This window comes from Maniola jurtina, chromosome 5 (genome assembly GCF_905333055.1).
Source record: "Maniola jurtina chromosome 5, ilManJurt1.1, whole genome shotgun sequence".
Classification (NCBI taxonomy): Eukaryota; Metazoa; Arthropoda; class Insecta; order Lepidoptera; family Nymphalidae; genus Maniola; species Maniola jurtina.
The window spans coordinates 950906-978651 of record NC_060033.1 but is presented as its reverse complement, the minus strand read 5'-3'; the positions used below and the strand labels follow the sequence as shown (position 1 = coordinate 978651).

General features: G+C 36.5%; 1 long non-coding RNA gene across 1 annotated transcript; it reads left to right on the top strand.

The window, feature by feature from the left end:
- Positions 1-2620: 2620 nt before the first annotated feature.
- On the top strand, positions 2621-27746 carry LOC123865018. Its single transcript, XR_006795880.1, has 3 exons — positions 2621-2633; positions 7840-7842; positions 27645-27746. It is a non-coding gene; the product is annotated as an uncharacterized LOC123865018 (long non-coding RNA).

Below are 27746 nucleotides of genomic sequence, written 5' to 3'. Positions count from 1 at the left end.
GTCACGCATTGGCATTTTTTGCATCATAGCAAAACCGTAAAGGTTGACACAGTCTAAATAAATTAAGTACGTACTTGACTCATTTTTATTGTAGGATGGTAAATATTTATTGTTTGCTTCAGCATATCTCAATGAACACTGGGCTAAACCACCTCGAATACCTTTTTCTAACATCTGATACATATCCACATCAGAAATCAAATCAAGCTCAACTTTAGTATATAACAACATTGCGTCCCAACTTAAAGATGGAGATGATACATAATAGCAGGGGTCTAAATTATAATAGTCTAAACTCATATTTCTGAACTTTTCAAAAACGTCGCATAGTAATAAGACATCGCATTGTAAGTATAAATCTGTATACTCTCCTAAGTTTTTTATACCAAAAGTTTTCCATATTTTTAAAGCGTGTTCGTAATCCTCAATGGAAATATTTTCACCTGTGAGTTTATTAAAAAAAATCGAATGTTTTGGTAACTTTGTTTCATTATATTTCTCCCATGCATCCATATAATCATAACAATAGACACCCTTTTTACAGGCCAAATTTAATAAGTGTTCATCCTTAATAAATACACGCATATGCTGAAAATCATTCGGATGAAGACTCTTTGCCAGTTTATCCAAACCCGAACTCAAAAAATTAAATGAATCGATAAACTTCAGTTGAGCAGCATTTGTTTTATCAATAGGTAAAAATTTTGTGAATGATATATATTTTTCTTTAGATTTTGGTATCAAGCTCGTTTTTCCGGTAATTTCTGATAATTCTTTAATAAATAAGTGGCAATCATAACCACTCAAGTTATGAAAAATGATCGGTATAAACGTACATTTTTTTGCATTTATGTTACAAGTGTTGTGAGCAGGGCCTCGGTATTTACCTGTAAAATGGTCATGATCCTTTACTATTATATCATATTTTTTAAACATTGTTTTACAGATGCAGCAAATTTTTGCTTCATTATATGAAGTCAACTCTTCGGTAGTAAGAGGAAACATTGGATTATTTGTATTTAAAATACCGTGCAATCTTTTTACATCTCGCGTAATGCTTTCAACAAATTTTTTACCACAGTTTGGTCCGCGATAGCTTACAAAGTCATTAAGCTCAGGTTTAGAATGGCAACATATGTAATAAGCGAAACAAGATGGTTCATGTGTTTGTATATCTTCAGTATAAAGAGATTTATTTTCGTTTGAATATTTACAAAGCAAGCTCTCAAAATCGCCATATATCACGATAGGAATTCTTTGAGTTCTCTCATAGTTTGAAAAATGCAACTTACTACCATCTTCTGGAAGTACAGTTTGTCTTTTAGCACAATCGTGATTGTGTAGTTTTTGTTCATTTGCGAAATATAAAAAACATTCATCACATAAAAATATTTTAGACTTGTGTTTTGTTAATTGCCTTCGCACAAGTCGGCCAAAGTCTTTAATCAAACAGTAATGGGCTTTGTCATTTTTAGTAATATATAATAAATTAACATGGGTAAGTTTTCGAGCTAAAGTCACATACAAAGGACCTGTAACTGTATTATTGGCTTCTAACCCATAAACATTTACACTAATAGTTGGATTGTTCTTCTCAAAGGTTTTAATATCTTCAATTCCCGGAGGAAATGTCATATTTCTTATGTCAAAAAGCAATGAATAATGAGGATATGATGAAACTCTATTGGAATTAAGTTTTGTAGGATACATTTTAGCAGCAATGCACCATAAAAAGCAACAATCATCGAAATTATGAATATTTAGACATGATTTTGTATTTCTTATATGTGATGGTAATGCCAAATATGATCCACCTTTCAGAGGATTATATTTATTAATATTTATCTCCAAATGACTGATAGAATCAATTGTCCAACCAGATTCTGACTGTTCGAATTCTGCGCATTTGCAAGTTAACTTTTGAGCACATTGTAATAAAAAATTATCAATATCAGTACTTTGGACTATAATACCATATTTAGTACTGAAAGATTTAATAGACTTTTCAAAATTTTTTGGTAAAATATACGAAACAAATAACTCGAAATTTACTTTAATGGCAGTGTGTTTCTTTAGAGATATATTTATGATCTCGCGTGTGGTTTTAAATATTTGTGAAAAAAAACTCTCTGGAACTAAAGTTGTAGAGGTCGGATTTACTTTGTAACTGATTATTCTGTTTCTAAAAGCCGTTTTTATAATTTGCACATTCTCATATCTAGATTGAAATAAACTATTAGATTTATGAGTATTTGTTCTGTTATGTGACGATATAGATGTTTTAACATAAAGGTTACACTCTTTGCAGAAAAACATTTTCAATTTCATAGAATTGCTTATCTTGTTTATCTATTTAGTATCTAGTTTCTCAGTTCTGGTTTTAATATTCTGCGTATAAAAAATCGGTAAGGAAATACAGCTAAATAATAAATCAAGCTATTGGCTAATAAACAGTAAACAGTTATTAATAGAATGGAAGTAATGCGATGTTTCGATATCAACATTCAAACATGTCAAGTATCTAGTTTGTATGGTTCTAGTTTCTCAGTTCTAGATTTTAAATTTTGGATAGTTATGAGATGACTGTATTAAAATAAAGTAATCTAGTTATTTTCAGACAATGTGCAGACTTAGTAAGAGTATAAGGGTTGTAAGTATCACGTTATTAATATCCCAACTTCAAATCTTTCGATATGAACATTTAGACATTTTTATTTAATTTTATATGGTTCTAGTTTCATATGGTTCTAGTTTTTATGTTTCTAGTTTCATATGGTCTAGGCTTTGTATGGTCTAGGTTTTGTATGGTCTAGGCTTTGTATGATCTAGGCTTTGTATGGTCTAGGCTTTGTATGGTTTAGGCTTTGTAATTTCTGTAAAAAAAACACGTTAATTTAATTTTATAGGTTCTAGTTTCATATGGTTCTAGTTTTTATATTTCTAGTTTCATATGGTCTAGGCTTTGTATGGTCTAGGTTTTGTATGGTCTAGGCTTTGTATGATCTAGGTTTTGTATGGTCTAGGCTTTGTATGGTTTAGGCTTTGTAATTTCTGTAAAAAAAACACGTTAAAAAATATTTACAGGCACAAACATAAAGATAGTAATTTAATTGTCATACTTATTATATACAATATGTTGCAGATGAAATATTTTTTGAATTTATTTATGAAAATAATTTCTAAGATTTACAAAATTTAATTTACAAAATTTATCTTAGAAATTATTTTCATTTGCAGGGTATAAAATGGGCTGAATATTTTTTAGTTCAGCCTTACTATCATCAATTAATTTGGTGAGGGACTTCCATACCACCGAATTTAAATCAGTTGCAAGTTTTAGTGTGCAGATGGCATGCTTCCAACGCTCATTGTTCGCGAGTTTCTCCACTTCTTCAGAGTTGTAGACGCGCAGCTCGAAGTAGTAGCTGCCTTTCTTCGATGGGTCTGATTGGGATGTATACCCCGACGCAACGCGCCGACTGAGAAAACTTCTCAATTTCGCAGCGCGCACTGGCTTGCTAGTAGATTCATCCTGAAATTGAAAAATATTCAATTTAGTATCATCTGCGATAATTTCAACTCTCTACCTATTATGGTTCATGAGATAAAGCCCGCTGACAGACAGACGTCCGGGCGGACAGCGGTAGCTTAGTAATAGGATCCCACTGGTACCCTTCGGATATGATCCCTAACAAAATAATAACTTTAACAAACTATATTCATAAATTTATATACAGACCAATTGCCTAACAACATTCTTATTGGGAAGTCTTTTAAAAGCTTTAATCCAATAAAATATAAATAAGACAACTCACCTCAGATTCGGTAATAAACCTCCTCCGCTTAACAGATGGACTCGTAGGTGTATTTGGAGACGTTTCGGGTTCAGATTCCGATCCGCTCGATTCGAACGGATTCTTCGGAGCAGAAGAAGTCACCTCCTTTTTCTTGATCGTCTTCTTCCGCTTCACCTCACGTTTCTTCTTAAGAGACTTCGATGTTGATGGGGGCTGCACCAAAGCGATGGGGTCTTCGTCTTCGTCAAATGGATTGATGAAAGATGAAGAGGCCCTGAAAAACAATTTAAGTAACTATCAACATGAAAACTCCAAATAAAAATTCAATAGGTACCTAGTTGCTTAATTCAAAAATAAACATATAAAATAAAAATACTTACATACTTTATTTCGACTGTTGTTGTCGTCGTATCCAAAACTCGGAAAGAAAGGAATGGTGACGCTTAGGATCGACCTATTTATACGCTCGAATTCTAAAACCTCTTTCATAATAAACGAAATGGATTGAAATAAATTAGATTTAAACATTTGCGCATGTAACTTTAAACACTAAATCATCACAACATAAAACTTATATTTGCGAAAGTAATCAGACTAGATTTATACATTCGTATGAACACTGTCTTACGTATAAATTATTGCCGCATCAGCTATAGGTGTTCGATTTTGAAGCATGGAAGACGCTGTTGTTTATAGTTACGCAGTGAATTGAGATCTAACCGTAAAAGGAATGGTATGCGTCGGACTCGCGATAGTTAAAATGTTAAAAGGTTATACATTTTACTACTTTCCATAGGTAGGTATAAAATTTGTGAAAGGTCTAATAATATTTGCTCCTATTTGATGCTTCAATCTTCTTCCTTGCGAATTTGATTTAAAACTTGAGTGGAAATCCTTTAATTTTCGACGTCAAAAAATATCCTGGATCCGTCTCCAAGATGTGAATTGTCTGTGTATCAAATTTCGGCAAGATTCAGCCGTTAGTCTTTAGTTTAGACAGACGCCTTTTTGCATCACTAATCATACTTATTATAAATGCTAAAGTGTGTCTGTTTGTTTGTTTATTGGTTCGTCCTTCAATCACGTCGCAACGGAGCAACGAATCGACATGATTTTTCGTGGGTATAGTAAAAGAACTGGAGAGATATAGACAACTTTTTATCTCGGAAAATCATAGAGTTCCCGCAGGATTTAAAAACCTAAATCCATGCAGATGAAGTCGTGGGGTCATCAGTGAATTTATTATATTAGTACGCATTGTACGTATTTTTTTCGTCCATTAATCTCTATTTATCAAAGTATTTATAACAATCGAAATATATTTAAATAGCGGGAAATGTGTCTAAATTCATCATTAAAGAATTAATTTTCGATAAATAATAATGTATGATAAGCTTGCACACCTTACTAGAAATCTGCTATAATATATTTTTACTAATAAATCTTTATCCAAAATTCATTGTTTGTAGATCAGAATGGAGTTAATATATCCTAAATATCCTCGCTATGCAACTCAAATCGCAAGATTGCGAAGTTTTGATACCTGGCCTCAAGATTTAAATCAAAAACCTCAAGAAATGGCTGATGCTGGTTTTTTTTATACAGGAGATAGTGATCGCGTGATTTGTTACTTTTGTGATGGCAGGCTCAAAGACTGGGGCATCGAAGATCATCCATGGTCGGAGCACGCACGCTGGTTTCCGTCCTGTCCCTATGTTTTACTTGTGAAGGGTGAAACATACCTACAAAGTGATAGCAAAGATGTTTGTGGTGCATCAAAAGTATCTGAACAATTTGTAAATAACAATATAATAAGTTCTTTTGCAGACAGAAACATATTATGTGTTGAAAATATTAAAGAAACACTTTGCTGCAAAATTTGTCTTGTAGAAGAAGTAGCTGCGTGTTATATACCATGTGGTCATGCTATAACGTGTACTAAATGTGCTTTATCGTTGGATAAAATGTTATGTCCGATATGTGGAAAAGCAATCGTTAATGTAATACGAATATATTTCTGATGAGCTATAAACATTTAAAGAGTCTACCTTTATCCAACCTATTATAAGTATGCGCAAGCCTCGAATCAATCGATCGAAATTCATACTAATGAATACAGCAATGCCGGATCAAGCAGAAACACGATCAATATACAAAAATAATTTGAACGCAACAAATCAAATGGTTAACTATGCGAGAGCAAACTTTTAGACGTAAAATTATCATGCATATGGGCTCGTTCGCATTTCTTATGAATGCCGCAGTCTCGTCGAACTCATCGTATTATATCATCCACTGTGCGGTGCGGGCGTATGATATAGGATCCGCAATAACTAGTCATTGAGGATTTTGTCTCACTGTTGATAGTGATTAATTGTTGCTTGGATTTAGGAATACTCCATTTATTTAATGTGTTGTTGTGGACAGTAGCCTACATTGGGGATCCTGTATCAAAATTCATGGGGATTTTGTATCACGGTGAGCGTAGCGAACGAGCGTTAGCGAGAGTGATCCAAAATCCCCATGGATTTTGATACAGGATCCCCAATTCAACACTACTAGTATATCATGGACTTCCGCAAAGTAACGCGTGCTTCTATACAATATCTAATAATAATGTCCTCCCGATTGAGTTTCGGCCATGTCGGCCAATCGTCATGACATAAGCCAACTGCTTGGGAGACATATTATTACTTATAGTACACAAGTGTGTACGCAAACATAGGTGCACTCCCTATTCCCTCACTTTTATAGCCTCATAGGACGGAAATCCGACACAGACGGAGAGAGATCAGGCGCAGGATCGTCGGCTTTACATGCTCTCCGATGCATGGAGGTGAAGCACCGCTAACTTCCTATTCCTGAGCCAGTACTGAGAATTTCTTGACACAAAATCCAATAACCTAATACCTAACTATTCTTGGCCCGATCCGGGAAGCGAATCCAAGACCTCGTCATCTAACATGCTTACCACTAGATCACTGAGGTAGTTGTATGATGGTGTAGTAATAAATAGAATCTAAGTACTTGCAATATCTCAAGATTCTAGACCCGTTTGAGCTGTTGATTGATACGCCTGTCAGATTCTTCTTTTTGGATTTGTATGGATTCAGCTACTTCCTCGATATCTTTGGCTAAAAGGGAGTATTAATGGAGCTTCCCGTTTCCCACAGGTTTTCAGACAACAAATCGCAGCAACGTAATAACTCCAGTAGGCTGTATACAGGCTGTATATTTGCTGTATATTTGCAAATAAAGCACTCCGGCCGTCACAATCCCCCGCTTTGAGAGTTGATTTATTCCGCCGCCCTTCGCCCTTCGCATTCGAGACGTAAATAGGGAAATTAGTTACAATAAGAAATAACTCCGCTATATTTCCTCAGATCCAAGTCATTTTGGGGTTTCGATAAAGATTAAATTCAAATTTAATACCTACTTACTTACATCACTTATAGGACTTAAGGAGGAACTTAATAACCTTATTCAGGACTTGAACATGTTATTTTAAATGCTGATAGGGCAGACGTTCTTTATATGGTTGACATCCAATCTACTATGAGATGGTGACTGGGGTGGTGACGCCTCGCACACCCTCACAGCCCCCCTCAACCCGCCTCATACCCCGGTTGCCATCTCAACCTATCGCGTACTATATATAGATACCTATATATAGCCAATCCAATCCACCCAATCCAATCTAATCCACCAATCCAATCCAATGCCACCGTCGCTAGCGGAGAATTTGGCAATCTATTCAAGAAATAATATACCAAGAAAGAATGGAATTAAAATTCTTTCAACACAGCAAAGATTCAATAGGTATAGCTTATAATATTTCAATAATAGCTAATGACAGCAACTTCGCCTGCGTGTTTTTTGAAATGACAACTGACGCGGCTCTAGTTCCGATTTTGTCCACCTGAACAGATAAGTTGGTGGCACTGTAGATTGTACGGGGAGCGCAAAATGGCAAAGCCTCGACACAAACAGGACTTAGCAACTTTGCCGTCAGTGTGGAGCTGCAAAATAATCTCATTACCAGCGAGTGAGCTCACAAATTGCCTACATCCCGAATTTATTTTGGCCATATTAAACGACTCGCAGGCCAATAAATCGGCACCCGTTAGAAATTCCAAGCGCTTGCTTAAATACATTGAGGACACTTTATATTTTCAAGGCATTTGTGATCTCTGACATAGATATATTATGTTACTAGCTGATGCCCGCGATTTCATCCGCGTGAAATTGCCGACTTCGAAAAAATTAGGAGGTTCTCAATTCGTCGGAATCTTTTTTTTTTTACGTATGTTACCTGATTACTCTAAGACGCCTGGACCGATTTGGATTTTTTTTTGTTTGAAAGAGTATACTTTGCAGTTGGTCCCATATAAAGGTAAAGATCTGATGAATATCTTCGGAGATGGAGAGCAGAACTCCTCAATGGATAACAGTAAATTGCTCGCGATCAGTGTAATAGCTTAGTAAACAGTAGGGGTTTAACTGGTCGTAGCATATTATTACAGTACAGTGGGGCCACTAAAAATTGTGAAATAAAAAAAATTCAAAAGAAAAATAAAACCGAAACATAAAGATGTTAGCTATTTTTTTTTGTGATGAAGGTTTGTTCCTAGTTGGTTATTTCCTTTTTTAATTTAGATTATGTATATTTCGATGGTATATTTATGTTGGTGAGATAAGAGATGTAAGTCTTTAACAGAAAAAATATTACTAAGCCATTACAAGTAATCGGGCGCTCGTCGCTCCAGTGAGCGAAGCTGCAAAATAACCTCATTGCCGCTGAACGATCTCGGAAATTGCCTACATCGCCCTATTTATTATATTTATTTGCCCTTATTTTATTTACGACTCGTTCCCAATGAGCCCGTACTTTGGAAATTCCTAACATTTATTAAGGGAACTAGCCTATGCCCGCGACTTTGTCCGCGTGGACTAAACAAATTTCAAACCCCATTTTACCCCTTAGGAATTGAATTTTCAAAAATCCTTTCTCAATGGATGTCTACGTCTTAATAACAAAGTATCTGCATGCCAAACAACCCAATCCGTCCAGTAGTTTGAGCTGTGCGTTGATAGATCAGTCAGTCAGTTAGCTTTACCTTTTATGATAAGAATAGGTCGCGTTATATTACTAGCTGATGCCCCCTGCTTCATTCACGTGGGGTTTTTAGGTTTCCCGTCGGCATATCGCAAAATTAGAGACAGACTACTTCACAGATAGCACGCGAAAAATCACGTGAATAGCATTTTCAAATACACTAGCTACCTTACATAAAGTATCCTTTTAGAAATCACGAAGAAAATCTTACACACAAAAATTACAAACTTTGAAAATTATTACCTACATTTAATCCCACTTATTCGTTTAAATTTCGCGCACACGGTCTTCGACCCGAGCTAAAGAGCGTGCAAACGAGAACTTTTCCAAAGTCTTTCAGGCAACCTCGGTTCTGCAGTGCATCGGCTATATTTACCAAGGCGCGGACAGATGGCTTTGATGCCGTCTGGCGCAGGAAAACAGCCTCCCTATTGTCCAGAGTCCGTAGAAGCAGCAACAGCATCCTGCGCATGATTAGTGATAAGGTGGATGGTCCTCTGATGGGGAAACTCATGCAGAGGATTAAATCCCTTTTGGTTGTTAAGTACTAACATAGTGATTAAGAATTGTTACTAAGATGTTTAAGTACTAATATAGTATTTAAGTTTTTATTGTTACTAACACTAAAATGAAAAATGGATCTTGTTGTCCGTTAAATAAAGGAATTGAATCGAAAAGAAAGTTAGAGTAAAGAAAGCACACTTGTACAAGTTGTTTGAGGAGCCACAAGCCCATTATATCTGGCAGTATAAGTTCATAAGCATATTTCACAATGTAAAAGTTTACTAACGGCTCCAAGGAAGTGATAAAGTAAGCTGGAATTCACATTAGAGTTAGAGGTGCTGGGCTAACGAACTTGGCGTTGCTCAGACGAGCGTTTTACAAACGCCAACCTATTTAATTTTGAATTGTTGGTTTGTCCTTCAATCTCACCGCAATCAACTGACTTAATTATTTTGTATGGATATCGCTAAAGATTTAGGACACCCTAGAGAGTACGTCAGGCTACTTTTATAAAACAGTTTTTACGGGTTTTTCAAACCTAAATCTAAGCAGATGAAATCACCGCATCATCTAGTAAATTTTAGTTTTGAAATATCACGCTTCTATTAAAATTGCACAGAATAATTTGAAAAATCCTAATTGAATTCTTTCCCCGCTTTTATACGAGCTCGATGTAATGGGTACAAGTTGCATAAGTTTACCTAATTTAAATTAACATTAATTAAATGTGAGTGAATAGTAGTTTTTGTTAGGTAGGGTGAGATTCTCTTACACGGTGTAAACTATTTTTATAAAAAGTGTAATAATATTATAATTACTTGGATGAGGCCTTAAAAGTCACCTACCATAAGAGATAAAAAGGTGTTTTAAATAGCGAATACTACTTAAACCAAAATAAAACATTTTATTCATCGCTCTGTCTTATTCTCCGTCGATTTCATCAAAAACTTTAAAAAAACGTTTTAAAAACGCTCGTCTGCGGCGCCAATTTAACGAGACCACGTTATTTGTAAATGAGCGTAGCGTCCAAATGTTTACAGTCGATAGAAGAAATATGGTGTTTGTCCGTCTGTTTGTTCGCTTATTTGTCGACAGTATCAGAAGACCTTCGAACGTTCTTTCTTATTAGTGGCCTGTGTAGAAAAAAAACTAAAATTTACTTTAGAATAGGTATTTGCTTTCGACACCACATATTCAACAAGTTCACTCCTACTTATTTTATTTCTCTACAGTCCGTTGACTCTATAATCATGATCAACCTATCGCTGGGCCACTACTGAGCACGGGACTTTTCTCAGAATGAGAAGGGCTAAGGCTAAAGTCTACGCTCTGGCCCAGTGTGAATTGGCAGACTTCACTAACTTTTTTAAGTATAGTTTTTATTTACAGATTAGTGCTTGGCTGCAAGATCTGCTATAAGCAAGTGATAATGCAGCCTAAGAAACTCAAAATTTTATTCGACTTACGCTATCCACATTCAAATACGCTGAAATTTATTTTTTCAAATTTAAATATGCCTCTGTGTAGTAGTTTTAGGTTTCTATTTATTCAATCTTTCAGCTCTTAGTATAATTTTGAAATGATTATGACACAAAGACAGACAGATAGAAGATAGTCGGATGGACAGACAAACAGACGCGACGCGACAGGCTAAACAAAACTGTAAGGATTCCTTTTTTTACTGCAGTACCCTAAAACATCAAGGTAAATGTAAACCTCTGGATTATTTGATAGCACTCAGAACCTTGCAAATATTTAAATCAGTTAACAAATAAGTGATTATTTGATTTGTGGCGCTATCAAACGTAATTATTATTCGATTAGGCAAATCAATTAATAATGCATCTACTGAATAGCGGTTAATTAAATCGTATATTCAAATCATTTCCTTCGTAGTTATTGTATTATTAATTTATTTCCTACTATATAATAATAGCGACTTTATACACCTTATTTAGCTTTTTAAAATCCTATGGGAATAGTTTAATTTTCTGGGATAAATTAACTAACTTTTCTAAGTTGTGTGTTTTGAAAAATTAAATATACTTGCAGCTTAAACGGTGAAAGAAAACATTGTAAGGAAACCAGCTTGTCTGAGAACTCTCCATAATGTACATGCCTAGTCATGCCCATAGTTAGCGACCATGAGATATGTTCGCTATAGACGTCATAAGAATGCTCCGAGTTACTCAGCGGGCGATGGAGTGAGTTTGAATTTCCCTACGTGATCAAATCAGAAATGAGGAGATCCGTAGAAGGATCAGAGTACCCGATATAGCTAAACGGGTTGCCAAGCTAAGGTGACAACGGACAGGACAGGGCGAATAGTTTGAAACACGCTAAATACGTGTTATAATATGTAACCGCTGAGTTTCTTGCTGGTTCTTCTCGGTAGGAAAGGCATTTCGAACCAGTGGTGATGCTCTTCACGATTCAAAAGTACTTGTAAAAGTCTAATTGAATAAAAATATTTTGAATTTTATGGAACGCCCTTTCAGCTTCAGTATTCCCTTCCACTTTTAATATGGGTACCTTCAAGTCAAGAATGAATAGGCAACTTCTAGGCAAGCGCGCTCGATCTTAGGCTGCATCATCACTTGCTAGCAGGTCCAATTGGGAAATTGAAAACGTTGGGGCCCCACGGTGCTAGAATGGCGACCTTGCACCGAAAAGCGCAGCTTCAGTACGGAGAAGCAGCAGTGGAAGACCCCTAACTAGGTGCAAAGAGTATGTAATCACTACGTTAACTAGATGGACAGACGACATCATTGGAGCCGCCATTGCAGGTGGCACAAGACCGTGGCGTGTAGAAGTAAGTCCCTACAAGAGACAGATGTCCAGCAGTGGAGGTCTATCGATGATGGTGTAGCGGTTGATTAACATGCTATTTGATGAACATGCGGCATGTAGCTATTCCAAGTCCGTGGTAATCAGGGATTCACGCATCTAAAGGAAGTAAAAAATGCTTCAAACAAATGCAACCCGACCAAGTAGAGAGGGTCGTTTGCCCGCAACAAACTCATAAACTCCGCTGAGTTCCTCTTATTTGGATAGCTTATCTTCGTGAGCAGCAATGAGCCAAAGATTAAGCTGTTGGGAGAATATTTACTCTCTTAATTAAGAGAAATAGAGGCGAGCGTCTGTTTAAAAGCTTAAAGCGATGTAGGTGTGCCGGGTAGGTTTGCCCCGGTTTAAATGATGTTATAATTTATTAACCATGTAAATATGGTTAATAGACGCGGCATATTTAACTAAGCTTAGCGGTAATATGAGTTCTGAACTAGGTATTTCTATATTTTGATTGTAGCCTAATATTATATTATTTTATAATTAGCTTAGAAAGTTATAATGATAATGTATTAAAGTTTGATTAGTTTTTAGTTAGTAGAGATTTCTACCTTATCAAGCTGACCATGGGAAATATAGTTCATTTTCTTTATTGATGATAGTAAACAAGAATATCTCGACTAGCTTTAGTTTTAATTTTACGTGATTAAATTATTACCACTACAACATTGTATTGCAAAATTCAGCAATTGATAAAATTAGAAAGAGTACAAAAGTACCCAATTTTAATAAATGATTTGACTTTCGACTTATGATTAACAGTTTTTCGATTCGTTGCTCCGTTGTGGCATGATTAAAGAGCAAACCCACAAACAAACGCATTTTTTCGTTTTATAATACCTATTAGTAGTGCCACCTCACGCCACGTTTATTGAAGGCTATCACACGTCACATTAGAAGTCTGGACTTGTTAGGGATCTGTCCAAAACAAGAAACTACTTTGTAAAGGAAACTTCGTCACTCTGGACATAATATTATGTACCTACCTACTTACGTTACTTTTAATACCTTATTCCCGCGACTTCGTCTGGGTATATATTTTCTAGCTTATACTTTGCACTCGGGGAACAAAGAAATCACACTAATCACACTAATATTATAAAGGCGAAAGTTTGTATGTGTGTGTGTGTGTGTATGTTTGTTACTCCTTCACGCGAAAACCACTGGACGGATTCGGCTGAAATTCAGAATGAAGATAGATAATAAGATAGATAATATCCTGGATTAACACATAGGCTACTTTTTATCCCGGAAAATCAAAGAGTTCCCACGGAATTTCGAAAAACCTAAATCCACGCGGACGAAGTCGCGGGCATCAGCTAGTAGAAAAAATATTAAATGCAATTTATCGCATCTGCGTCATATTCTTTGGCCGTGAGACAGCGAGCGTGTCAAATTAAACAAATCTAGGAGTTATGACAATATTTGCGCTCCAACGCTGCTGCCGCAAACCTATCCAAATAGATTTACACTCGCGGGTTACCTTGAGTTAAGAACCTACTTAGCCTACTTTGAGTTATATTAGGTTTACTAGTCATCATCATCAGCTCAACCTGTCACAAGCCTATAGGTACTACACAGGTCCTCTCAGTAGTGGGCCGGTGATGAGTTGATCATTGATGATTAACATAACCAAAACGAAATTGTCGTCATGCTGTAAGATCGAGTGGTTATAAATATACCTAACCTATTTGACACCTTAACACCGCCACCGCTTTATTTTAAAGAGAGCAAAATTCCAGCGAATATTTCTTTTAAAAGAGTAAATTCTTCGCTCAAGGCGAGACAATAAATTTGTGGTCCGATAAATGCCGGCATATCTCCGCAAAATGTATACCCACGGAATATACACCCGGCTAAAATATATATCCGCTTCAGTTTGTAGCTTTGTTTTAAAGATGAATACTTTTGTTTATAAAAAATAGCGAACGAACAGGTGGGTCCCTTGATGTTAAGTGATTACCGCCGCCCATGAACATTTGCAGCACCAGAGGTCCCGCGGATACGTTGCGCGCCTTTCAGGAATTTGTTGGTCCGCCCCTTGAATAACCCCATGTTGTATCTAGTGGAAACACCGCCGATGGAATTTGATTCCACAGTTTGCATATGCGTGGCATAACAGCTGGTCTATGTGCATCAGGAACCCAGGTGGTGAGAGTGAATTTACTATTCATGAACAAATGACTGAATGATATAGACCATACTCGATCAAGCCAACCAAGGTTGGATTGGCAAACTTCACACCTGTTGGAATATTTCGGCGAACTCTCAGGCATGCAGGTTTTCTCTCGATGTTTACCTTCACCGTTAAAGTAAGTAATATTAATCAATTTCTTTGATATTAAATAAACGCACATACGTCCAAAACAGGTGCGTGCCCGGGATCTATCCAACATTAGACCCCCCCCCCGAATAAGGAGGTCTTAACCGTTAGGCTATTACCATACTAAACAAAATCATCGCAAAGCCACGTAATCCCAAAACAAAATCATCATAACTTATTCTAAGTTAGGTGATGAACTTCGTCAGCATAGATTTTTGAAAATCTCATTGATTTTCCCGGATAAAGAGTAGCTTATGACACTCTCCAAATCTTTGATTTTTACCTATGCAAAAATCCTACGTTGAAGAACAAAGTAACAAAAGAATTTTTAACCTCCGACCCAAAAAGAGGGGTGTTATAAGTTTGACGTGTACATCTGTGTATCTGTCTGTGGCATCGTAGCTCCTAAACTAATGAACCGATTTTAATTTAGTTCTTTTTGTTTGAAAGTTGGCTTGATCGAGAGTGTTCTTAGCTATAAACCAAGAAAATCAGTTCAGCCGTTTAAAAGTTATCAGCTCTTTTCTAGTTACTGTAACCTTCTCTTGTCGGGGGTGTTATAAATTTTTAATTTACATTTGTTGCATCAGGCTTTGGACAAACAATCCTAAAATAAAATGTTACAAAAGCCAGACTCACGAAAACATACCTACCTATATGTATTATTATGTTGGGTTTAACTTCTAAAGTCAGTGTGCACCAGCCCTTGTAATTCGTAAGTACTTTTTATGAGCCGGGAAACTCTGAATTCGTTCAGCGATTAAGCAAAGAGATTTGTGGTACAAGTTCTTCGAGGAAATGTCTTTTTTTGCTGAACAAGACGCAAATTAATGTTGAGCAGGGATTTGTGTGATGAATGCGAAGGCGAAGTCACACGGCTGAATTATTGGATAAACTTTGAGAAACGATCAAAATGACTAATGTGATTTTATTACTAAGCCTTCGCTCTCTGTCCGTCCGTCCGTCTGTCTCTCAGCGGGCTGTATCTCATGAACCCTACCTATGTTTGTATCAGAAGCTGTGTGTTCCACCGTAGCACCTGCACTACTGGAAAGATTTTTATGTTTGTTAGTATGTTTGTGATTGTTATTTAATTACGAATTGTTCACATGGTATAATATCACCAATTGTTGGTCAAAGTTTAACCTAAACCCTAACATAACTTTAACCGGCTGTCATGCAACTGGACTCAAGTGTGTTAGAAACGAGGCAACACCTCACTTTTTTTTAGCGACGGTAACATTACACGCATGTCACCTGCCAGTGTCGGTGGCGGTTTTGACAGTTGAGTCAGGAGATGAGAATAGTGATCTGTGTGCGGAAGCGAGGGAATGTAGAGAAAGATATTATTATTGATTGTAAATCTTAGAATAAGAACCGAGTTGTGAATATCTGAGTAATTGTGATGGGCTAAAATGTCTTGAATATACAAATAGTAGAAATCGAAGAACTGTGTTTGACTAGCTACAGTCCCAAGATGTCCCTGATTGAGACAGAAGAAATAGGCTCTGCTAATAAGTGTAACGTTAAAACGTGACGAGAACAAACGAGGCACATAATCTGAGCCAGCGGAGATTAAACTAAACAGAAATGAAGAGGAATGTGTAAACTCGAGCTGTTGAGTAAACGCTATTATCTCAATAAAGTGCTGGTTCATAGTTGCAGTTAGGACACCATTTTTTAGGGTTCCGTATCCAAAGAGCCCTATTAATGTCACTCTACTGTCTGTTTGTCTGTATGTCTGCGTGTCACGGGCCTCTAGCTTGTAGACGAAATAAGTTACAAACCTGAAATTCAAGTATAATTGGTGTACTGTAGAACGTTGAGGTGTTGTAAAAACCCTGAAATACGTATTCTTCGTTTTTGCCTGAAAGCCCAATTTTCCTTTTCATGGATAGCCTTTCATATTGGGCGTCCAAAAGGCATCACACTAATATTATAAAGGCGAAAGTTTGTGTGTATCGGTGTGTGTGTGTGTGTGTATGTTAGTTACTCCTTCACGCAAAAAACTACTGGACGGATTTGGCTTAAATTTGGAATGGCGATAGATAGATTAGCACTTAGGCTTTTTTAATCCCGGAAAATCAAAGAGTTCCCACGGGATTTCTAAAAACCTAAATCCACGCGGGCGAAGCTGCGGGCATCAGCTAGTGGGACATAAAAATTTCAAGTTTGTAATGCTAGTGGTTTAGGCTGTGCGTAGAAAGGATAAGTCTTTTCATAATATGTAATACTTAGATTAAACTCTTCATGAAACGTTTTGTCAAGCAATAAGGCTTTCACTATCCTTAACAAAAAAATATATTAGTACCATTCCGAACGTCGGACCACTGCCAAAAGATATCTGCCGTAAATAAAGAGCGAGAGAGAAAAATGATAAGCAATTTTTCACATTAACAAATCACCCCTTGTTCACGGCGTATGAAAATTCTAAAAAAAACATTACGTTTGTGGTTTTAGAGTTCCGTGTTTAAAGGCTAAAACGGCAATATTATGCCAGCACCTTGATACTCTCATTTACGACTTTCGATAAAGATTATTGTTGTGTCAAATTCGGTTACGATTACTATGCTTACCCCATTGAAGTTATGAAAGAATGCATAACAAAATATCAACCAGACCAAAAATAATAATTGTTATTATGGTTAAGTTCTAAAAAATGCATTTTTTAACGCGATACCTACATCTTATTTAACTAGCTGATTGTCGCAACTTTATCCACATGGATTTAGATTGTTATAAATCCCGTGGGAGCTCTTTGATTTCCCAGGATAAAAAGTGAACTTAGTACAACTTTGGGATGCAAACTATAGGTATCTGTACCAAACGAAAAGATCAGTCAAGCTGATAGACCATACACACACACATACAGACACATTTTCACATTTATAATCTTAATATAGATTATGAGGAAAAAATGAAATAGTGTCTAATAATCTTCGTTAATTTTTTTCTTTAAGTAAATTTTTCACACGGAACCCTCATTGCCTAATTCCGACTCTGTCATAACCAATATCATTTGTGAAGCGGTTAGGGTTGTTTAGCTACACCATTAATAAAATGGAGGGGAATTAATGTTGTCACGCCCCTTGTTTTGTGCGGACATTTTATGAAATACAAAATATTTTACCCACTGAAAACAAATGTCAAATAAAGAGTTTAATCCTGAAAGCCTGATAGGTTTTTTGTATGGAAAATCCGCAACACCAAGCCGACTTTAACAACCGACGATTTCGCATTCCGGTTGGATGTTGTTTAAATAAATCGTTGACCGACGCAATCGTTCTATGGGCCGACCTTACGGCAACAGTAATTCTGCTGAATAAGTGGATAGGATAATCTGTGAGCGGATAGAAAATTGGTCAAGTACCTACCTAATCAGTTGAATAATATAATTATGGGATGAATCTATATATACATATAATAAAATTGTAGAAAAGTGGTGTCTGTACAATGAAAATATATAAAAAAAAAAGTAGCAGGGGTTGTTATTATATTGATGCCGAACCCGAAATTGTAATTAATTTTTTTTTTGTCTGTTTGTCTGTTTGTCTGTTTGTCTGTGTGTTTGTGCACGCTAATCTCAGAAACGGCTTATTCGATTTAGATACGGTTTTCACTAATATATTGTAGGAAGCTTCACTTAGAATTTAGTGTTTATTTCATGTCAATCGGTTCATAAATAAAAAAGTTATGTCAATTTTAAGAATCACGGCGCCTCGCGCCTGAGCGTCCGTGGCTATATAAAGCGCGAAAAGTCACTATTCCACGCGAACGAAGTCGCGGGCACAGCTAGTATTGAATATGTGCGAAAAAATATCGATATATATGTAGCTGACTGTTAACTTGCCTTATGGTAAGTGGCAGTTGAAGCAGTTTTATAGAATAGCTGATGCCTGCGACTTCGTCCGTGTGGATTTAGGATTTCAAAATCCCGTGGGAAATTTTTCGTAAGATTTCAATCAATCACTTACCCCACTTTCGATTGAACACAGTTTTTAGGGTTCCGTACCTCAAAAAAATGAACCTTAGAGGATGACTTCGCTGTCTGTATAGGGTACTTCCCGTTTCATGAAATTTGACAGGTAGGTAAACATATAAACAGGTCTTACATCACACATAAGGGGAAAAATCCGAAAATCGTGAATTTGTGGTTACATCGCAAAACAAAAACGTGGTCATAAACAAATAATAATTAGTACTTATTTTCAACTTTCAAAGTAAGATTAATACACGTAGTAATCTTACGTAAATCTTAGTAGTACAAGTAGTAATCTTACTAAAAAGGGAAAAATTAAAAAGGGGGAAAAAACTGAAAAATGTGCATTTCACTATTTTTTCGCAATTTTTTATACTATTTTTGTCTAGAAAACACGTCCCCTGTGTAAATGTAACTCGGTCACTCCACCGCGTACCGTCACAACCGCAGTTGGCATATCGTGCACGTTTTGACGCGTCAGGGATTTGCCAAAACCTATGACTGATCTCTCTTGTTCAAGTTATGAACTAAGTTATGAGATAAGAGCGATTTATCATATTTTAAATGCTTCATAAAAATGTATATCTTTTGTCTGGAGCTTAGCTCGCGCGTAGAAAGATTAATATTTTTATCAAAAGATTTGAGCCCTTTAGGAACTGATGATTACTAGAAAAAACTTTAAAAAAATCTGCATTTAACTATTTCATTTTGGCGAGTTTTAAACAAAGACGTAGTACTTACCTACTAAGATGCATACTATTATTTTTAGGGTTTAGGGTTTTTTCGAAGTGGGAACTTCTTTAGGCGTGTTGAGCGATTTTAGGATGGGTAAAATCTTCAAGGTCGCGTCACCAACATACGAATGGTAATAGCTTTCGGAGTGCTGATACTTAGATGTAATAAACACTAAACTTATGTTAATGGATTAATTTACAAATGATGAAATTTTGATTTTTGATAGTATAATTATTAATTTGAAAATCATAGAAAAACCGCTCTTATTTCATATTTGTCAGGTTTTACTTCTGTTGGAAAAATTTGACAACTAATTTATTACACACACTACAACAACTTTTAAAGTGCTCCAAACTGTAAATGTTCTCTGTTAATAGATCTTTTATTTTGGTCATTCGCTCGTCAACAAAAATTGACAGATTTGCGCCAGACCCATTGACGTATACCTAAAGAATTGATACTGCGTTTAGCTTATGACTTGTGCCGCATGTTACTGCTAAGCTCAAGAGAGGATTCAATTGAAATTGCGCTGCGCCTACGAGACGAAAATGATGCGTATTACGGTCTCCAGCGTTCATGTGACGGAAATGCGGAATTTTCCGCACTCTCTCACTCAAGCGAGTTAAGCGAGAGCTTGTTGTGATTGAGATTACGTCAATTCATGCATTTCGTGTCAGCCTATGTACCTACTGCCGTACAAAAAAAAATGGTTGTCTGTAAAGTCGGTTTACTGACGATAGTTGAACGTGACAACAAAGGCCGATTGTGCTTCTTTGTCGCTCGTTCCGCGCTCGCGCTTGCACTTCAAGCCTTACATGGAACGCCTCAGAGCGAGGTAACGCCGCATGAGTCATGTTTTTTCGTGCGTGCAGCCGGCTCTATCGAATTATAAGACGTTGTCACGTCAAAAAAACTTTTTTTTAATATTGCTCTTTCAGTTTGTTACTTGTGCCACATGTCAGTTACATGGCTCAAGAGAGGATTCAAGTGAAATTGCGCTGCGCCTACGAGACGAAAATGACGCGTATTACGATCTCCAGCGCTCGTGTGACGGAAATGCGGAATTTTCCGCACTCTCTCACTCAAACGAGAGCTTCTTGCGGCTGAGATTACGTCACTCTTTTGTACGTCGAGATTAGCGGCTGTACATCTTGTACGAGCTTTTGAAAATCGTAAAAAACCGTGGTTTAGAAGGATAAAGATTTCTTGTTTCTTTTACGAAAAATCTCTCCAACTTAATAAAAAATTAGAAAGAATCCTTTCAAAACTACTAACTTTCTAGATGTAAACGTGCAGAAACAAAGACTCTTTCTTAATTGTTTTTGTGCATTTGATATAAGGAAAATAAGACATACCTAACTGGAAAGGGTAGAAAATTCGACATGTTTTCATTTCGAAACTTGGTGATTTGGATAAATTTTCTTAATTTTAAGATTTTAAACTAATTTTTTAAACTACTACCTACCTACCTACTAGTACTGGTATTTCTGTTTTCAAAAATCACTTTATCATTTATAATTTTAGTAAGTACCTATAGATTAGTCATGTACATAATAATATGGATAAGTATTGATCTTTTTTAATAGCTCGTTCACACAGGCTGCGTAAGCGTAGACGTAGCGCGTACCATTGCGTTTTAATTGCGTAAAGCGTGGACGTATGCATAACCCGGCGCTGGGACATAATATAGATCTCACACATATCTGACACAAGAGGTTCACAATCTTTTGACAGTTTACAATCTCAGGAGATAGTTTCTGTTAGGTTATACTCTAATAAACGGTATTTACAATTTTATCTAAAGGTTTTCGTATAGAGACGTGTGCCGGCAACACGTACGTATGAAATACTTACTTTTATGCAAGCTCGCAATGTCTCTGTACATACTCGAAGAGACAAGAGGCTATAGAACGTAACCGTGCAATTAACGCGGGGTCAGCAGGTCTGGGCTCCCCCGAGTGCGTCTGAGTGGACCGACTCACCCCTTTTTTGTTAGCGATTCTTGGTGACTCTTGCATAAAAAAGGTAAATATAGGCTGTAAAACTAATTTCCTGTTAACTTTACATTTTGAAATGTTACTTTTTAATGTTTTCTGATACAATCCAATTAAAGTATAAATCTACCCACTAGTGTTATATTATAATATGTATTAGAGATTAGAAATTTAAATAAGCTGACATGTATCTATTGTGCGCTCTAAGATGTAATTTTGTACTTATTAGTTTTACAACATAGCCTGTAAGTTCCATGTAAGTGGAAATTCCTTTATGGAACAATAATTCCATACTAATATTATAAATTGCGAGTGTGTCCGTCTGTCTGTTTGCGTATCTGTCTGTCTATCCGTCTGCTAGCTTTTCTCGGCCCAACAGTTTAACCTATTTTGATGAAATTTGGTACAGAGTGAGCTTGCATCCCGGGGACGGACATAGGCTACGTTTTATCCCGGAAAATCAAAGAGTTCTCACGGATCCTTAAAGGCCGATCCGTTCAACCGATATATATAAAATTTGATAAATAGATAGCTTGCATCCCGCAATTTGACTTAGGCACTTTTTGTCCCGGAAAATCCACGAGTACCCACGGGATTTTTAAAAAACCTAAACACACGCAGACGAAGTCGCGGGCATCATCTAGGTATGAAGTTAATAATAAATATCAATTTGTACCGAGCGGAGGATTAGGTACACCCCGGCAGGGGAGACCAAACGTTCGGGGGTCAAAGCCCCCCATTCATTTATATCAATAACAATTTATAATTCATATCATCATCATCGTCATCACGGTGTTCACTTGTTCAATATTATATCGCTAAATATATTTCACTAGTTGAGATTTCTTATTGTGTAGATAAGTGCTTCCCTGTCCATTTTTTTCTTTTTACTTTAGTAATTTGTAGTAAAACTTTAAAAAAATATTTGTACGAAAAATGTATTGTTATTCCAACATAATGTCTTCTTCATATAATTATTATTAATATTATTAAGTCCATTCGTAGGTACCTCATGGGTGCTAATTGTAAAGGCACATGAGTAGATATCTGTGGTAAAGGTCCGTGGCATGGTACATCATAGCACGCGACAGGTCGAGATATCAATCACACTAATATTATAAAGGAGAAAGTTTGTATGTGTGTGTGTGTGTGTGTGTGTGTGTGTGTGTGTGTGTGTGTGTGTGTGTGTGTGTGTGTGTGTGTGTTTGTATGTTTGTTACTCCTTCACGCAAAAAATACTGGACCGATTGGGCTGAAATTTAGAATGAAGATAGATTATGCCCTGGATTAGCACATAGGCTCCTTTTTATCCCGGAAAATCAAAGAGTTCCCATGGGAATTTTAAAAAACTTACATCCACGCGAACGAAATCGCGGGTATCAGCTAGTCGGGGTATAAGGCGGCGGGTGTGCGCGGGAGCTGTGCGGGTGTGCGGTGCGTCCCCACCCTCTTGCCGTCTCAACCTGTCGCGTACTATACATACCATGAATAAATCAATCAATCTATACTTTAATGATCAAAGGTACCTATTAAAATGTATTTTAGAACCACTGGCAAGGGTAGCAACAACGTGTCCCAGTTAACAAAACTAGTCTAAAGTACAAACTAACTCAATAAATATTTAAAACGAAATTTCACCACTCAACCCTTTTCAACCCTGCCCACGGCCCAATCACCCCCGGCATTCAAAATCAATACAGGCCCTGACAACATATAAATAATTAATATCGGTCTACAGGAATAGGCCTGTTCAAACGGAGGACGCGGGTTCGATTCACAGGGTGGTCAAAAAGTCGTGGATCAAACGCAATAGGGAGATAGAAGAGGACATTTCCAGCAAAAAATATTTCTACAGCATGGCCTTATTTAAATTGCCCTAAGAGTTATGAATATTTTTGAGATTTTTAACAAAATACCAGATTCTCTTACAATTAGACTAATTTAAAAAAAAATGAGATAAAAAATAATAAAACAAACGATGCTGTGTCATTACTAGATAATGTATCAGCACTACAAAATTTCTAATGAGGCTCTGGCTACCAAATTACAAGAGCAATTAATTTTTTTCCAAAACTTTTAAACCGTTACCAAAAATTAAATGTCACTTTAAAAGCGCACTGTGAAAAAAAAATGTACTACGGAAAAGTGACCCTGTATCAGAAAAACTTGCTGATTTAATGCCAATTTAAATGAGGTATAACACATTACTCTTTGTTTCGTAATTCTGGTATTATAATTATTTTTTCATATCAAGGTGCAAATTTCAGTAGATTGGTTTAATTCAAAATAATTTTGAAGATTATCATGCTGCTAGTTAAACTGCTAGTTTTTTGTGCGTTGGAATGCTAGAAACATCACTGTGCTTGTCACACTTAAAATTTGTGAAAAGAACAGAAACTGTTCACTACCACCACGTGCCAGAACTACCCAGAACGCCCTCTTTTCTAGGAAACAAAAGGATAAAAAAACTATGCCTCTCTTTCACATCCTTCCTTATTCCAACAATGCAAATAGAAATGATGATTAGTGTGAACTAGAGGCATAGTTTCTTTATCCTTTTGTTTCCTAGAAAAGATGAACTACTTGCAAGACGGGCGTTCTGGGTAGTTCTGGGTGGTTCTGGCACGAGGTGGTAATGAAGAGTTTCTATTCTTTTCACAAATTTTAAGTGTGACAAGCACAGTGATGTTTCTAGCATTCCAACGTACAAAAAACTAGCAGTTTAACTAGCAGCATGATAATCTTCAATTTTTTTTTTGAATTAAACTAATCTACTGAAATTTGCACCTTGATATGAAAAAACGATTATAATACCAGAATTACGAAACAAAGAGTAATGTGTTATACCTCATTTAAATTGGCATTAAATCAGCAAGTTTTTCTGATACAGGGTCACTTTTCCGTAGTACATTTTTTTTTCACAGTGCGCTTTTAAAGTGACATTTAATTTTTGGTAACGGTTTAAAAGTTTTGGAAAAAAATTAATTGCTCTTGTAATTTGGTAGCCAGAGCCTCAATAGAAGGTTTGTAGTGCTGATACATTATCTAGTAATAACACAGCATCGTTTGTTTTATTGTTTTTTATCTCATTTTTTTTAAATTAGTCTAATTGTAAGAGAATCTGGTATTTTGTTAAAAAACCCAAAAATATTCATAACTCTTAGGGCAATTTAAATATGGCCATGCTGTAGAATTTTTTTTTGCTAGAAATGACCTCCTCTATCTCCCTATTTCGTTTGATCCACGACTTTTTGACCACCCTGTATATAGAAATAAACTACATACCTTTTTCTCTGAGCTGTCTTATGAAGCCTATATTTAGTAAGCGACGATGTTTTGAATCCACAGAAATCCTAGTGCCTTATTATTAGGAATTCTGTGCTCGGATCCATATGTCATCACTAACAACAGGCACCGTTCGAAGAATGGTCTTCAACCACTGAGGTATATTTTAGTTATACGTGGCAAAAAACATGGACACCGAAATGGCATTCTAGATCATGGCAAATAGAACTGAAGTGTCATGACTCAAAATCAAGTCAAATGACGAAGTCGAAAATTCAGTATCACTGATTCTATTTTCACAAAATTATTCACTTGGAGCGTTGCCGTAGATGTTCTCGTATGTACGAACTTGAGCTTAAAAACAAGGTGTTTAAGGTCAATTTTACCTTAACACTGAAGAGTTTCGAAGCTCGAATTCTATAAACGTTGGTGAGATGCAAAGTCTCATACTAAGCTCACTGTTAGGACAATGTTTGAACGAGCTGGGTCCGTCGGGAAATGTCCACGATTATCGGAATCATGGTCGCCGTATGTAAATATTTGACAGCCCTCTTTTGCTGGGGTATATTACTTGATCCTAATCGGCGCAAAGAAATGTAGAGAACGTTGGTGGTGGTGAACAAAAATAGAATCAGCGAAATTGGATTAGGTAGGTTACAAACATCATTGCCCAAAAAGAAACTGCCGAATTGATAATTTTTTCACCCATCTTTTCGAACAAAAGTTCACAAGTCCCTACTGATGGGAACTGTCGCTGTGTAGGAATAAAAAAAATTAGAGACCCCACTTTTTTGGATGTACCTACCTAACATCCGTCAGGTCGATTTTAGTCCTATAAAATATCACCCGGAGCTCTACGCTCATATACGGAGTAAAGGCTCTACGGCTCATATGTGTCAATCTCGAACGCACTTTAACTCTCTTTTCAGATAAAACGAGACAGATTTATGCCAGCGGTATAACGCTGTCTCGTTTTAACAGTGTCTTAAGTCTGAGCAAAGTTAAAGTACGCTCGCTCTATAGATCTCAGCCATAGACAGCTAAAATCATAACCCTTTCTTTTAACTTTGACGTAGTCGGGTAAAAAGGCCCAGGAGCCATGTACCCGGGGTAATCCCAGATGCTTAGCAACTCGAGTTCAGTAACAAGTGTTCTTAATTTGCCGCCATTAATTATTGTAGGCAAAAGCGTTTAGAGACAACCTGCGTAGTGACTGCGTGACGCCCGGATGATTGATGGGGCTTTTACCTTGCTGGAAAATACGTGTTACTTGAGTTTTTTTGTTTAATATTATAATCAGTATCCTAATAAATCAAAAAGAAAAAACCGGCCAAGTTCGAGTGAGACTCGCGCACCGAGGGTTAGGATATTTTTCTGACATTTTGCACGATAAATCAAAAACTATTATGCATAAAAATAAATAAAAATCTGTGTAAAAAAAAAAGTCCTTTCATATTATGATACCCCACTTGGTATAGTTATCTTACTTTGAAAATTGAAAACACTAATTGTTTGTTCATGAATACATTTTAATTATTTTTTGTGACGTTACCACAAATTCACGGTTTTCGGATTTTTTCCTTTACTTGTGCTATAAGACCTACTTACCTGCCAAATTTCAACTAGGTTGATTCTAGGTCAACGAGAAGTACCCTATAGGTTTTCTTGACAGACACGTCAGACGGACAGACGGAGAGACGAACAGACAGACAGACAACAAAGGGTTTCAGTTTTCCTTTTGACGTATGGAACCCTAAAAACCAGCCAAGTGCGAAAAAAAATAATAAAGAACCTGTAAAATTCATAATTTGGACGCACCTTTGTATTTTAGGGGGTAATGGGAGTAAAGACTTTTAAAAAGTGCGTGAACTTACGATCTTTTTGATTTCAGGCTCTTATAACTTTGTGCTTACGAATGTAAATTGGGCCATTGAAATTGGAAAAGGTTTACAAAAGGTCACTTGCCTCGGTTGAACAACACTCGAGAGCCACAAACCTGCTCGGGAATGAGTTTGATCTAATATCAAAGGACGCTGAGTAACCATCGTGTAGGCTTTGAGGCTTTGATATGCGATACTCAAAGGCTCTGTATAGCTACAAGTTTATTTAAATTATACCTTTGGGGAACCTATTTGAGGTCAATACATTTTTTTGTAATGCATTGATTTGTAAAACATTGTCTTTAGGGTTCCGTGCCTGAAAGGTGCCAATGGGATCCTATTACTAAGCTTCCGCTGTCCATCCGTCCGTCTATCTATCAGCTGGCTGTATCTCGTCAACCGTAATAGGTAGAGAGTTGAAATTTTTACAGAATGTGTATTTATTTCTAAACCACAAATAAGAAAAGTTACAAAATGGCCGTCTTGATAATCAAAAAATTAAAAGATTTTTATGTATTTCAGGCTCTTGTAACGTTGTGTTTACGAATGTGAATTGGACCATTGAAATTGGAAAATGTTAACAAAAGGTCACTTGCCTCGGTTGAACAACACTCGAGGCCCACAGAACTGCTCGGGAATGAGTTTGATCTAATATCAAAGGACGCTGAGTAACCATCGTGTAGGCTTTGAGGCTTTGATATGCGATACCCAAAGGCACTATATAGCTTCAAGTTTATTTAAATTATACCTTTGAACAACCTATTTGAGCTCAATACATTTTTTTGTTACGCATTGATTTGTAAAATTAAAACATTATTGCTTTATTATTTCTTTGTATCAATTTTCTGTATTAATTTTGTGATACAGAATAAAAGCATATTCATTCATTATTTTTTATACTACCAAAGTTTGTTTAATGAAATGTCTTGTCTTTCCAATCTTTCTATACGCAGCTGAGACGTGGACCCTCAGACAAATCAACGACGAAAAATCGACGCTTTAGATACGAGTAGGTACATACCTACATAATATATGATGCTGGAGACGCCTCTTAAGAATAAGCTGGACCGCACACCGTACTTAATGTCACCGTATTCAAAGAACTGAAAATAAATAAAGGCTTTCTCCACTTATACAATTGCGAATCCTCAAATTCTTTGTATTGGGCACATTACGAGGAAGAGTGGTATAGCTTGTCTAAGCTGAAATGACGCGCCCCACTACATAATTTTGTTGACTTAGATGTGTAAATTGCGGTATTGGGGCGCGTCATTTCAAAATAGACA